The following is a 15,933-nucleotide window of genomic DNA, read 5'->3' on the forward strand; positions in this document are numbered from 1 at the left end:
AAAAAATACATTTTTCATAATTTATTTTATCTACTAGCATGCTTCTTGTTTGTTTACTTTACTGTGCTGCTCGTACTCTGACAGCTGTTTATGTACTTTKGGAATATATCAGTTGCTGCCGTCATTTTCATGGTGACTTTTGTCACTGAACAATGCAGCCCGGTTGTTTCTGCTGCAGGTGGACGAGTGCAGCTGGTGTCTGGCACCGCTTAGCATCCATGCATGTTATACAGGTCATAAAACACAGGATGCAGGATCTCACTGCCAGCATATCTGACATATTTCTCTTTTTTTTTTTTTTTCCTCCACTTTTTTTTTCCACGGACTGTAGCCACAAAAATCTGACCAAACAGAGCTGACGCAGCCTCAGCGAAAATGTAGGCAAATAAACCGCAGCGAGAGACTGTCCTCCCGCCGAAACGCAAGTAAACACGGTTAARAGAACGACAAAAACGGGCCAAGAAGAATCCATTAAACCACTTTACTACTATAATCCCCCTCCCGCCGCTCAACACGCAGCACGCCGACTGCAACACAAAAAACAAACGCTTCATTCAGAGCGCTCAGAGACGTAAACATCACCTTTAATACCCACACAATGTGTTGCGATGACATAAGTGCAACAGTGGCAGCAGTAATTCCCCATCTGCTTCCCGGGATCGGCCTAACGTCTGAGGAATGTACAGCGGGAGGCCAGAAGAAGGAGGAGGGACGTTCACAGGCCGGACTTTGAGAAAGCCGAAAGAACAAAAAGGAAAAAGACGTCTTGAGGGCCAATCTGAAGAAGGATTTTTATTTATTTATTTTTCAAAGTGTTGCGTTTGTGTTTGTGCGTAAACCCGCGCGGGATTTGTCTGCGCCTCTCTCTCTATATGAATGCCRGGATTACATAATATGAGGTCTGATTGGCTGCTTCCAAGCATGATAGCCTCCATGGATGCATCACAGTGGATTAGGGGGGAAAATATTGGAAAGATGCGCTGAGGGCAGGCGGTCCGTCTGGCTGAGTGCTTTCTCCGTCTCTCGGGGGCCACATTGACATTTCTCTCAAATGAATAGAGTTAAAGCAAAAAGAGGGTCAGACAAGGACATTCAGATTGTGTGTGTGGGGGGGGAGGCGGGGGGGGCGTAAAGGCGCATAAAGTCCAAACAAAATAAACAGAGCTACTTTCTTGCAAAAACATTTATTGTCTGATTTTTTATTTGTTTTTTTTCCCCCATACATTTTGTCACGTTACAATCACAAAACTTCAATGCATCTGCAACACACACAACAAAAGTGAGCGGGAGAAGCTGAAAAGTGCGGCACGCATTTTGTTTTTTTGCCCCATTTGACCTGAATCGAATCTAGACTGCTTTGCARCGCCTCAGAGAACCAGCCTGACTGGAGGATGAGTCAGAGGAGGCTGCACACAAATGCAYGCCACACCTTTCAGATTTAAGTTTTTATGTTACGAAAAATGTGCAAAATAGCCAAAACATGCTACTTTGTGTTACACTCTCATTCAACTTCAACATGCATGATTATTTCTGCGAGGTAATGTACATAAAGTCCAGGAAATGGGATATTTCAGCACTTCTTTTCAGCGTTTCAGCGTTTCAGCAGACGTTTCATTTCCAAGCTTCAGGCCTCGGCTCTGAATCCAAGAAAAGGTCGCACCTTTACAGGGAATTTCTGACAAGTCTGAGCCACGAGCAGAAAGGAGTCAACCAACCAACCAGCGCGGCAGGCCTGAGCACGCCTGACCCGACTCGCACGGCGGAGACTCGCACACCCACTGTCTGTGGTGCAACGCAAGCCCGAGCTCAAACTCTCTCTATTTCCCCTGGGTCTGAGGCAAATCGGCGGATCAGCTCGTTTGGTTCATCGCCATTGATTTTCTCAAGCCATCTGCTCAGATTTGGCCCTGGCAAACATTTCCATGACAACGCAGCGTTAAAAATTTGAGTCGTGTTTAAGTCTGCCTTCTGCTCACGGGGTGGATGTGCAATAAATAAATAAATAAATAAATAAATAATCAACGATTTTCCACCAGAAAGAAGAACAAAACGCATGAGAAAAATTAAGTTTCATAAGGAGAACTGCGTTACTGTCATTTGGATATAGAGGAAGTTGACACAAGAGGTTTTGAATGTGAAAACCCAGGCCAAGCAAACAAAACAGAACATCCCCGCTGCCTCTCGCGTTTCCATAAAAACAAGCCTCTCGACTCTTCTCTGTGAGCCAGATCCGCTTTCCTGCGACCTTTTCGCTCGCATTTTAACCTCCAGTTTTCAATTCCTCAGAGCTTCGTGCAGACACCGCGCCGTTGCACAAAAAGCATCTGACCACTTGTGAAAGATAAGGCGTCATAGTTGCTGAAAAAGAGTGTGAAACACATATTTAGCCGAGAGCCGCACAGACAATGAGCAGCAGGGGTGAGGCTGGTCTCCTGTTTCAAATGTGAGCACGGCTAATAGTGGGCCTCTGCACTTTAATTTGCTTTTGTTTACCCTTTGTAATAGGAGACATAAATCCAGCACCTTCCAGTGTCAACCAAGACTAAACTCATTCACAGTCCAGGCTTGTTCTGAGCCCTRAAGCTACAATTTTAAGCAAATATCCAATTAGCTRAATGATAGCTGCAGAAAGACGAGAAGTTAGCATTTATGCTAACCTCAGGAGCAAGCTGAAATATCGCCGTCCATTGCTACTTACTAATGTAAGAGCRTTGTGTTGATTCCCCCCTGGAACTACGGTAACGTAAGGGAGCRTTACGTTACCRTGACGTAAAGCAAACATAAGAGCCAAGGGGGTAAAACTTGCGTAAGAGTGTAGAGCGCCTGGGTAAGGCAAGTATATACGGGATATTTACGGGAAAATACTAATACGCTTTAAAAATACAGGAAAAATGTTATTTCTGGATTACGTTTCCGTCCAGTTGATGGCGGTAATACACCAAGACTGTAAACTGCCAGTAATCGCCACAGAAGAAGAAGAAAATACTAATATGGGAGCACGGCGGGAAAGAGGGTAYAATATGGTAGTTTCCCGGCCAAAACGGGAGACATGACAGGTACTGAAGTGTCCAAAAGTTTCATAAGGCTTTTATCATTGGCATTACTCTAAGATATGATGTGCTATAAAAGCTATATTAATGCTTCTAACTGAAAACCGTGCTTGGGGGTTTCCAGACGCTAAGTTAATCTTCTACTAGAGGCACGCTTTGTTACGTAACAAACCTCAAACTTCAGAAATGTTATTTTTAAATTTGATAGCATTAGCCCCGTCTTTTTACACCATTATGCTAAATAAAGTCCGGCATAATTGATTTTCTTCAGAAACAGCATCGTGAAGTCCAAGCAGAAAGGAGGTCAGTTATCAATAAGTGGAAAGTTTATGACCCACAAGTCAGAGAAGAAGCTCCTGGTAAGAGATTGAAAGATCCAAAGCTCAGGCGGGATAATCTGTTGACAAGATAAATGTTTGTCATGCACTTAATCTCATGAAAACTTTTCTTAAGGCATTTCTTAAATCATTTTTACTAATCAAACTATTTTGTTTACTACACAAAGTGCWTCTTAAATATTTTAACTCAAGAACCACATCAGCAAATAAATCTTCACCGACGTTTCAGTTCATCATTTTATGCAATGAAAACAAGTCAAGTACGCCGTTGGGGCRTCTGAGCACCCATCACTGGGTCTGTCAGTCGCTGGTTATGTAAGATCCAATCACAGAAAACCCAGCAAAAAACCTGACGGAACATGCATGCCTGTCGGGAATCTGGCTACGGTCTCCTCAGSGTGATCAGCATCTTGTCAGATTGGATCAGTTTGTTGTGGTGTGATATTATCTCTCCCTTAACAGGCTGGAGGTTGTCTGTGGAATCACMATCACTGAAGATAAAACCTGCTGCAATTAATTTAATTTAGCTAAACTATATTATCAGGGTAGCATCGTCTTTTTTKKGGGGCTTTCAAAAGAGAACCATCACACTTCCTCCACCATACTTAACAGTAGCAGTGAAGGGGGTGGGAGGGGTTGAATTATTCACCTTTTATTCACAAATAACCCAGAATGCCACTGAAAAGATCAATCTTGGTGACATATGGCACAAGGTTCCATTTAAAGAACATTTATCGTCATATTTCAGCGCTAAAAAGACTAAAGAGTCTTTAAAAAAAAAGAACATGTAACATAATAAAATCTAAGTCAACTTCTGCATTTTTAGTCATTCAGAAAACACACTCTGCAGAAACAAGATTGTGTAACTRTTGGAGTTTTCAATTTAAAGACGAGAACAAGCAAAAACTGAGGAATGAATTACAGTTTGTGTGAAAGCTGTGGCACGTTGTTCAAGTGTAAAATCCAGACCAGCATGATTAGGATTGTATTTAAGGTGAGAAAATGATTACTTTTTCTAAAAACTAAAATTAAGCTACAACAGCATATTTTTATGTAGCATTAGCTTAAAGAGACTTCTTGGAGTCAAAGAATGCTAATATTTACCAGAATATCTGGCAGAATTTCATTGTTCTGAATGATACTTTTCATCACGAGTGATCATTCTCCCATAAGTTGGAATACAGGCAGAYTGGGTCTACAAAAGAGGCTTTTAAATACACCTGTGGGGTGCTGGTTTGTAAGGGAACACGTCTCCTGATTTTCTTCTCTTTTCAACCAAAACTCCACTGCATTACTCTGAAACAATATTCAAAAGTGAGCTTTGTGGATTTGTTTTTTCATGTGTGTGTTTCTTGGCATTACTGTCACACAGCCTCATTGTTACTACAAGCACAAGTTGTTCTACTTATCAACACACACGCAGGACTTCGTGCCGCCCCCTCTGGCTAACAGGCTAATAGCCGCTTCTGTCACCCAATGAATGTGGTCCAGGCCTGGAATGACACACACGTGGAAAAATGACAACCAGTTTTTTTTTTTTTTTTGTTTTTTTTTTTCTCGTGGTGTTCACGCCCTCTTGCGAAGCAACTAGCTTGTGAGCGGCCAGTGAGGGGGCGCAGGAATGTTCAAGGCCGTCAGTCTCTCATTGTCTTCCTATCAGATGCCGGAGACAAAGACAGATGCTACATTGTTGGGGGAAAAATTGAGGTTTTTTTTAAGGGCTGGATCAGCATCTTGTCCCATCAGGCCGCTAGCGCAGCAGAATGCTTGAAACTCTTCATCGGYGCGTCTTTCACCGACTCAAAACAGCGTCAACATAATTGTCGGCTCATTTTGTCGTGTTTTCTCCACACAGCGACACATTCGCTGCTCTCAAACTGACATGTGAGCAGCCCAGAAACGAGAGATTGCCTTTACAATGGTGGACTCCGAATAGAGGGTGATTGCTGAAGGCGGGATTACGCAATGACTTTTGTTCTGCCAGCAGGTTCAACCAGTTTGGGAAAACAAATTGTGTTAGTGACACAAATCCCTCAAAAACAGATTAGACTCAGAACGATTACATTTGGGCTTTTCATCATGTCGCTGAGACTTTTTGTCTAGTTCCGTCTGTTTTCGTTTGTTTTTAGAGTGTGTTTGCTGGCTTTTAATAGTAATTAKTAGTTGAGTTTGAGYTTAGTTTTTATTAGTTTTAGTAGTAGTTTTTTCATGCCTTGRTTAATTAATTATGCGTACAWYAATTAGATAATGAATCCCCAACAGAAGMCAGTTTTCAAAAATGTATTCAATTATTGTTGGCCTAAGCTGCTTGTGTGAGGGAAAAAAATAATAATTTCACACCAATTTGAAAGGCTAATATATAGAATCATAAACAAAATCTGAGGGTGTTTTATCTATAATTTTAATATGCCTTAGTTGCCTTAGTTAGTTTTATAAATGCACAACATAGTTCCCCATTAATTACTGTTTTTAATCATTTCAGTTAAAAACGATTTCAGTTTTTGTTATCTTGTTCGTTCTAGTTAACTATAACAACCTTGGTGTCCAGCTCATGACGATAACCTGAGTAAATGGAAAAACACAGTTTTAAAATAAATGTCATTTATTGACAGAAAATGTTAAAATTAAATCCCCCCAATCATAATAACTGGTTGCCRCTCCGTTGGTGGCAACAGCTGACATCAGGCATTCGCAAACAAGATCAGATTACTTTTGCCTGACATTAAAATTTGTGTTGATCTGGAACAAGTAAAAAAATCAAATAACAGAATAAATTTGTAAGTGGTAAAACACATTTTCACAGTAGTTTGTTTGTTAGAGAGAAAGGCTAGAAGCGCGTTTCAGTTCTCCTACTGCTACATTCTTAACTACAAGAATGTAGCTGTGATATAAAATGTGTCCACGAGGCATTCAGACGAGAAAACAAAAAGTGTTTCAGCAACGAGCGGAGGGCGTGCTGGCTCGGGTTCTGGCGGAGCAATGAAACACAATCCGGGCAATTTGCTGGGAGAAATGCAGCAGATCCTGGATGCTTTTTAAGGGCTATCAGATGCCAAAACACAGCATGTAATACGAGGCAGGTTTTTACAACAGGGACATGTAAACATGGACAGCACCTAACGGAACACAGTTAGCTTCTGGTGTACTTCAGGACAGTTTTAATACGATACAGTCATCTTTTTATAAAGGGTTGGAATCATAACCTAAAAGGGCTGGGCAGAAGATTCAAAAGGAGAAATCAATTTTTATAGCTTCAGTATTTACGCTTGTGAGGCTAAATGTGGGTTAATCCTGCATGAAGACCTTWGAGGACACAAAAGAAAACTATACTCATGATTCATAATGGCATAGTCAAAGTCCAGGCCAAGATCCAGCTGAGAGTTGGTCGCAAAATTTGAAAATTGCTGCTCAAAAGTTCAAACGGGCAGAATTTAAACCCATTTCTTATTTTGAGTCTGAACAACATTTCTCAAGAACTGACCGCACCAAAGTCAGATCCGTTGAACAAATATGGGTTCGATTTCCAAAGATGCTTCCACCAACAAACTTTTGTCTTGCACTTAGATGTGTCGGAATCRACTTTCGTCTTCTAAGTTGGTGTTGGTACAGTGTGCCTAATAAAATGGCCAGCGAGTACAGACTGAGGAGTGATTTCTCGATGGCTTCCTGTTCTTTCTGCTGCGCCGCAGAAACCCGTTTCACCGGTAACAGTAACGCTCTGGCTCATTAAATCTAATCCCTGTCCGCTTGTTTTTGTCACTTTCCGAGGACTTAGTTGCAGCCCCATTAGCGTGCCGCACAATGACGGCGGAACGGCAGCGTGAGTCACTCCCAGAACGCAACAAAAGACGGCGCAACGGTCAAAACGCTTTAGACTTTCTGCAGCATCAGGAATCCCATCTATCAGCTGAGGGGTTTTTTTCTTCTTTTTTGCTCTTGGTACTGTGGATACTTTTGTGTTTCTTTCTTTCTTTCTTTCTTTCCTTTTTTTGTGAGAACTTGTTTTGGAAAGGGAGGGCCTGTTTCTGGGAAATAACCTCACTCTGACCTCTGAGGGGTTGGGGGAGGGGTCAACGAAGGCGGARAAAGAAGAGGAGTCTTTCACATCCACTCGTCCCACTAAAATGTCCCCTCCTGTGTTTCTTATGTCGATCCATGCGTGCTTTGTTTGAAACTTCCCATCGACTCTYGGGATTGGAGGAAAAGTCCCGCTTAATAAAACAAAAACATGGTCAGGATTGAGTGGGATTCACTCGGTTTGGCAGGAGCTTTCGTGTCAAACACACACTCCTCYTTGCTAAACCTCATTTGTTTACTTCATTCCAACGAAATTCTGAAGGAAATCGGCCGAATCCCGAAGGATCTTGCCTCCCACTTATAGAGGACCCACTGGAGAAACAGTCGTTTATAATCATGTTTCCAGCCTAGCTCTAGCGCTGTCCAGGCCTGGTCGCTACGCTAATCGACGGCRTAACAGATGGACTCTGACTCCGGCTTTTCTGGGCCAATCCAAACATTTACATTCCGATGAGGGCTCTTTCAGAAGATCAGCCTTGTATCTGTTTGTCCGCTTCTTTATTGGAGTGTTTGACCTCTTCGTTTTTATTACACACAGACCCGCATATTAATAAAAGCTAAATCTCTTCAGTATTTCACTGGTGTTTTTGCTCTCCTGCTGACATGAGTAATCATTAAATGTGGCTTGTGGCTAAGCACGACTATTTGTCTTTTGTGTGGTTTTGGTTTCATAATTCGTACATTTAAAAAGTTAAAAGGTCGGGTGTGAAACTCTCTTTTTTAAACATTGTGGGGGGATCAGATACGGCGGTTTATGTCCAAACTTTGGTGAAGTTTAGTGGTGTTCAAGTTATTATCTGCAAGATGGAACATTATCTAATTATTATTTAATTATCTACAAGATAGAACAGCTTTTACAATCTAAAAAGATCTGTCAGACTATAAAACTCACTCAAGTCGAACAACAAGTTCCAAAATTAGAAAACCGCCAGGGTTTGTCTGTCAATTTGCTCAGTGAGCAAACTAGCTGGTTAGCTGTAAAAGCTAACAGCTAATAACATTTTGTACTTTAAACAATGTAGCATTATGTTCACTCATGGAGGTTGTGTTTTGATGTGTGACAAGTCAATTAGATAACATTGTCAAAAGTTTTTAAAAATGATAGAAAAACAAAAGTTAGGCGGCCATATTGGATTTTTAGTTTGGAGTTGGCAAGAAAACTCCAAATCCAAGTCACACATTAATCTCTGGTTTTGGAAAGAAACTCCTTCACGTTTTCTAAAAGAAGAGACCATACCTTCCTAGATGACATTTATTCAAATATCACTGTAGGTCCAAGGCTTTGATTTAAATAGTAAATTTTAAAAAAAAACCTTAAGAAATCAAAGCTTGTGTTTGACGTTCGTTTCTTAATTCAGCCGCCATTCGACACAAACGGCAACGCACAGCTGGGCCAAACGAGGCAGTTACAGCGCTGCACTGACGCTGTGATTGTGGTCGTGCCCGGCTTGGCGGCGTGCCGACTCGTAAACGCGGGGAGATTTCTTTTAGGGGGCAACGGAGGGCAAGAGGGAACAATGGGGGCGTGGGTGCCGCCTGGAGCTGGGCCCACCGGCCGAAGCTGCCAGAGCCACTCGTGTGCCAAATCGGCAGACAAAGAGGGCAAGTCGGTACTCATCTGGGCAAGGGTCCAGTCCAACTTGAGACGGCAGAGGATTGTCGAGAGGGGTGGGAGAGAATGTAGGCACACGTCTGACCAGAGCTTTTTTGCGAGAAGGGGGGGCCTCAAGGGACAAAAAGACACAGCGGCCAGCTGGCTCTCTGGAGGGGCATCTGGCATTCTTTTCACAAATGCTCAGTGTTGCAAAGTGGGAAAGTAATGATATTGCAGGACGTACAGCTGAAGTCGCACCATAAAATCATGGATCCTCTTTACATTCTGTGATTCCCATCATGTGTAACTTCTGCACAGAACCTCCCTCCCCCTCCTGTTGCGGATTGCTTATTTTCACAGGAAGTCGCGGCTACAACAAGCGGGCCTGCCGCCCTCAAACTTCCATAATTCATTAACCCAGAGCTCAGAACAAAGCACTCTCACCTTTGATACTCACTTGGCAAAGGGGAGTGCAGCTGAGGCAAAGACTTACACCCGAAAACAGGAAGAGCAATCACCTCCTTCGCTTCCTGGTGTGCTCACGGCAGCAGAAAACCTTCAAACCCAGCTTCACTACAACTTCATGATCAGTCTCAGGCTCCACAAGTGAAACTTTTCAGTATTTATACCCTTCAAACTTAACCGCAGTTGCTTCTTTGAAATGTACTGAGGCTGTATGAAAAAGGTAATCCCAGGACAAAACCAAGGGCAACCAATTGCCAATTGCCTTCAGAAGTCATCGTCTCCCACAGCTAAAGCGTGGAAGAAAGTGAAAACTTTTAGGCCTCCATGTAAAATGCTAGATATGGTAGAAAAATCACACCCCAAACACAATGTTTCCACTATGAAACGTGATGGTTCCAACATTGTGCAGTAAGAATCTAGTTCAACTGAAGAGACAATGGCGAGAGGCAGCAGTTCTCTCTCTTGACGGACAAAAACAAGCAAAAGTAGCAAAGGAATGGTTAGTCAAAGGGTGTCCAACCTTAGTCTTTGAGACATTCTTCTTCTTTGATTTTACTGGTGGTTGGCAAACAGCTTTTAGTGTGCGTTACAGCCACCTTCTGAACTGGTGTGTGAACCTTCTGTTCTACTAGCGAAACCTTCTGTTCTACTGTAAAGTTCTCCTTATAATGTGATTTGACTTTAAACAACGTGGAAGACGATGGTACTGCATGTACTGACATCACGGGAAAAAAACGTATTAATGTGTGATTCTTACCTAATGGAAACAGCGCGATTTCAAAGTTGTGTTTTTCCAACATTAGTGGAATATCGACAAGGTCTTTCATAATGGAAACCCAGATCCTGTCCTGCATCTTTTAGGTGTACCAACTAAATCTAACAAATTGCTGATTACCAGGCCTCATCAGAACTTGATGACATGTTGGAGGTGGTAATTCAGTCATTTGGTTGAGGTGTGTTGGTAAAGGCATCTCTTGACAACTGGAGTTGGAAACTATTCACCTAAATCAAACCTAGTCAGAATTCAAACCTAAATCCAACTGAGGATCTGTGGCTAGTTCTCCATCCAACATCATTGAGTATGAGCTAAGAAAAAAAAACCTATAATATACAATGAGGTTGAGGTGAGAACATGAAAAAGCATAAAATAGGTCTTCGGGTATGAATACTCATCCTGTTTGTTGGCTTGAAGAAAATCAAGTCTTCTTATCTTTATTGATTGGGAGTTGATCTGTATTGCTCACTCACTATCAGAGAGTCAGTCTGGGGTTATGCATGATTCAGGACAAAGGACGACGTGTCTGCGGCAGTTATTTTTTACAATGATGAAGCAGTAAACAGTTGGCCTGAGACATGCAACACGCTCCGGCAAACAGAAACCGAAGCTCAACCCACCACATCAGCTTCCCCTCTGACATTTATGTTCACCACAGGCCCCTAACGAGGGAGCATTAACGCTCTCTAGGCCGTAGCCCATAAAACCGAGAGGCGTTTGCTGTTTAAACAACCTGAGCATCGTCCCTGCCATGTTTCGCCGCTGTTCGGACAGCCTGTTAGCGCTTGTTGTCAAATTACGTCTAAACTTCCCTGTTCGTCGCCAGCTCTGAAAACCATTTTTAGTGCGACTTCTTGTCGACGTCTAAAATAACAGGTGTTGTTTGTTGTTTAGAGCAAACCCCGACTCGGATYGCTTGCCTCCAAAAACAGCGGCTGCAGTATTAAGTGAGGGGAAGTGAAGTCCTTCTCCTTTTGAGGCTACCGAGAACACAAAAGGCCTTTTCATGAGCCACATGCGCGGCGCTGAAAAGGCCTGCTGGGGCATTCAGGAGGCCAGAGAAGGCAGGCTTCAAACTTAGCTGCTGTCGAGGCTGACGGGAGTCAACTTTTAAACTCTAGATTAATTTTCTGAACCCATATCAGGGTAATGAGTCTCATGGTTATGTTGAGTTCCATTGGGAAGCACAGCAAGGTCAAAGGTTGCCAATGAAGGTTTGAATAATTCAAAAGCTCTTTGGAGATTCCTCAGGGCATGGAAGTCACTTTTTCAACTTCTTCTCCAAAACAAACAAAAAAAAGACATATTTAATAGTTGTATAATCTGTGCTGAGCTCATCGAGACACAACAAAACTCCACAAATGCCAGAGGAACTGGTGAACGGAGGTTCCTGTTGCCTGGGTTGTCCTTGATGCTTAACCCAGAGCAAATCTGCTTTTACTTCACAAAAATAAACCCGTCTCATCTGACGTCTGCAACTGTCAATGCAAAGCACTGTGCCCCCTCAATCAGGCAACACACTGTCTAGGCAAAGGCTGTATTTAATTGCACATTTTACCATCTTGATGTGATTAAATAAAGCTTCGCATATATAATATATGATGAGGTAAAACATTACACCTACAAGTAAGAAAAAAAAGAAAAAAAGTCACTATTAAAATCTTTTGGCTGCTGTAAAAATGTGCATATGAGTCTTCAGGGAGAAAAAAATCTGGTTTATATATATATGTGTGTGTGTGTGTGTGTGTGTGTGTGTGTGTGTGTGTGTGTGTGTGTGTGTGTGTGTGTGTGTGTGTTACTGTAGGCATAATAATTCTTTTTGTTTCATTTAATGAATCCAAAAAAACCCACAAAATCAAAAACTGTCTCAGTTTTTTATTTTGGCTATGTAGAGACAAACACTGCCAGAACACTACATTAAATTTAAATTAATATGGTTTACAGTTAGCTTAGCTTAGCTAAAGGAAAGGAATAAACTGCAGCATAGTTTGCTCTTTGTCCAAAGAGCACCCTTTTTGGAAGGGTGAAACACAAATTTCTCTCAAAACTTTGCCTAAAATTAGTTTATCATTCTTGTAAATGTCATTTTCAGGTTCATATTTAGTCATTAGCTGAAATTAACTGCCATACGAGAGTAGCATACACTAGCTAACTACTTAGCAATAGATTCTGATTTATTAGTTTGTCAAATCTGTTCACTTTTCTCGTCTTTGTCTTTACCACTTAACAAAAAAAAAACATTTTTAAACGTTTGCTGGAAAATGTTAAGCTAACGCTAATGCTAAAGAAGTAGAAAAGTGCTAATGATTACAAAAATGTATACATCGAGTTTTTAGCCAACATATTTAGTCCCAAATAAATGCTTTGTTGACAATTTCTTACATTTTTTTATGTTTTTTTTTCATTACGTCATTATGATGAACGGATATAATTTGTTGGAGTCACAAATCCAGACTTTATTCTTTCAATCAAAGTCTGTTTGTTGCTTTAAAGTGGTTGGGAACAACGTGGTCAAACAAATAACAGCTGTAGACAGATGAACAAGAGGATAATCTTTGTAAACAACTTTGTCATATTTTCATTGAACTTTGTAGAGAAACCGTCGCTAAAAGCTTCAGGCAATGACATGAGGAGAATTGCTGATCACTGCAATCCGCTCGTTGCCCTACTTTATGCCACATAGTTGTTGTTGTTGACCGTGTCCGGCTATCCTTGTCCCTGGGTGACTCATTGCCATAAAAACAACCAACCTTGCCAACAAACACATTGTCAACCAAATATGAGTCAGGAGGTTAAGTGGAGCGCGAGAGTTGTCGTCCCAAACTCCAACAGTCTTTGCACACAAACACATTTCGAAGATCTGTTCACATTTCCTTTAGCATTTAGCATGAATTACTAAAGCGACAACAGCCTAAGAAAGTGTTGTGAAATGACACTTTGAGAAACAATGATTGAGTCATTTTCATATGATGTAACAAAAGGAGGAAGTTTAACCCAGAGTAACGCTAAGTGCATGAGTTACGCTAACCTCAGGGTGTCAGACAGACAATAATTTGTGCTTTTTTATGTTTGCAGTAATAAACGCTCCTTTAGGCCGCATACAGAGGAGAACAGAGAGGCGCTGTTAGAAACTAGCAGCAGGCGCTGGCAGTAATTTATCGGCGCAACTCCACCCTGATAACGCAGACATAAACTGGCAACTCTACTGAGAAACAAACTTCATTCCTGGTTTAATGTGTAAGCAGCAGCAGCAGTTTTCTGTAATTACACCAAGAGAATGTGCAGCTGAAATCAGGACAGCATAGGAAAAATAAATAAATAAAAGAAACAGGCCCCTTTCCAAATCCAAATCATCAATCAGCGATTGTGAAACAGCAACACTGCGAAATGAAAATGTGTCCCGAGGTGATTCACCTGCAAATTTCAAAGACCACACGGAAGATCAGAGTTAATCACTGATTCTGCAATAATCCATCCATCCATCCATCCATCCATCCATCCATCCATCCATCCATCCATCCATCCATCCATCCATCCATCCTCCATCCATCCATCCATCCATCCATCCATCCATCCCTTTCAGTTCAGCAATTCACAAAATCCACTAAACATGTTCCATTTAAATCTAATTTCACCTCAGCCCAGTGTTCTCATAATCAGATTCTAATTCCTTAATTTGAACAAGACATAAAATTATGATAATTAATCAGACATAGTTAATTATAAAATCCCCAAATTATCCATCACATTATGGCACATTATTCCAGTGTGAACATTCAAATGCTTGCCAAGAAAAAGCAAAGTACTATACCGTATTATAACAAGACATTTCTTCCATGTTGTAAGTAAAATCATTTCCCATCATTTAGCTACTACTTTTTCATCAATATAAAGGAATTGTTGACTTAAAATGAGTTCCTATATCTTGCTACAAATTAACTTGTAAGTCAGTTTTGTCTTATTTCAAGCGTACTGAGATTCTAGCACAAAGAAACTAGACCAAAAATTCTTGGTGACATTTTGTGTTTTTTAAGTGACGATATGTATTCCAGGCTGTAATTTCATAACTGTAATTTACAGTTATTGGAAAGTCAAAAATGTGTTTTTCAGGGGAAACATATTACATAGGATTATTAAAACAAGGATTCTACAACTTTTTTACACCAGTTTTTCCTTCCACTCAACTTTTTTTTAACAACGCTAACATGCAGCACTGTGAAAAGACAATTTCTTCACATTTTTGTGTCTGTCCCTTTTAACTTTAAGATGTAAAAGGTAATATATATATTTAAAAAACTGAGGGCTAAAAATGTCGCCTTACATCAGAAAACGCCGGGGGACTTTTGAGAAAATCCTCTCTTCCTCTCCTCGCCTCCCTCTGGAAATCTCTCCATCTAAACGCTGTGTGGGTACCTGAATGCGTGTCTTCCTGCTGCTCCACGTCGCTGAGTAGGAAAGCCTGAATAAGGAGGTCACGGCTTGGCAAAGCTTGTTATTACCGACGGGCAGTAATTAAGCAGCTCTCTCCAGGGATTATTCAGGTAATTAACGCTCACGATCAACATTCCTGCTTTGCCCGCCTGGACTTTCACAAAGCTCACGCGCTTTTCCGTGTTGTTTGTGTTCATTTTTTTTTTTTTTTGCTGGTAAGTGGCTCACAAACACAGGAAGAGTGCCAGGAAGATTCACGCTTGGCCTGTAATGCGCGTTAGTCTGTTAATGGGCAGATTTCTCCCAGTTTTGATCTGGACCCTGAACTCGTGAAAAGGAGACATTTGGCTGCAGAGTTGAAACACGTCTTGGGCTCTTAAAATGAGCAAAGCGCATAAAACATTTATATAAATATGAACCTGATTATATAATCCCTGGTGGTTGGCTCACAAGTTAACTGTAGCTTCGTTTCCATTAGAAATATGCGCAAAACTTTCTCGATATCTCACTAACGTAAAAAATAAAAATAAAAAATCGCAATTGCGATGTTTCCATGAATAAGAAACGCGGTTAAAATCACACGTGGATAAGTTTGTTCACACAATGAGTCATTAAAAACATGCAGGCGTCATCATACTATTGGTTCGTGCTGGTGGCAACATCCGGTTGTTGATCACGTGACTCTTAATGCGGACAAAAGTGTTTCCGTTGCAGTTTTGCGAAACGAAACAATACGGCCCACAAAACCAAGTTTGTTTGTTTTTTTTTATCGAAAAACGCGATTTTTACTTTTATTTTTTTCGAAATTGGCCTGTTTCCATTAAGCAAATTTATTTTCAAAATGTCCATTTTATGGTCAACGGAAACGCAATTTGTGATTAAAAACAGCTTATGGACAGGTCATTCAGTTTCTCTTCAGAATCAGATCTTAAAGAGAACCTGCCAGACAACATGAAGTAGGCGAAACGACAACAGTCGTTTGACATTCGTCATTCTGGAAAGGTTTACAAAGTCATTCCTGAGGGTTTGGGGAACCAGTGAAGCACAATGACGACCATTTCCCACACATAGAGTCGGAGTTAATGATTCAACGACTGCAAAAAGACAGGGCAAAAATGGCTTCCTGGGTGAGAGAGAGAGAGAGAGAGAGAGAGAGAGAGAGAGAGAGAGAGAGAGAGAGAGAGAGAGAGAGAGAGAGAGAGA

General features: G+C 41.2%; 1 protein-coding gene across 6 annotated transcripts in view; it reads right to left on the reverse strand.

Moving 5' to 3' along the window:
* Positions 1 to 14,903, reverse strand: part of tceanc (transcription elongation factor A N-terminal and central domain containing) — a 31,374-nt gene extending 16,471 nt beyond the window's left edge. For 5 of the 6 annotated variants that reach the window (XM_008425916.2, XM_008425931.2, XM_008425884.2 and 2 more), the window contains exon 1: positions 14,621 to 14,701. The gene's annotated coding sequence lies outside the window, so the exon portion shown is untranslated. The other variant, XM_008425898.2, reaches the window with a different exon arrangement.
* Positions 14,904 to 15,933: the final 1,030 nt, after the last annotated feature.

This window comes from Poecilia reticulata, linkage group LG2 (assembly GCF_000633615.1).
Source record: "Poecilia reticulata strain Guanapo linkage group LG2, Guppy_female_1.0+MT, whole genome shotgun sequence".
NCBI classification, from domain to species: domain Eukaryota; kingdom Metazoa; phylum Chordata; class Actinopteri; order Cyprinodontiformes; family Poeciliidae; genus Poecilia; species Poecilia reticulata.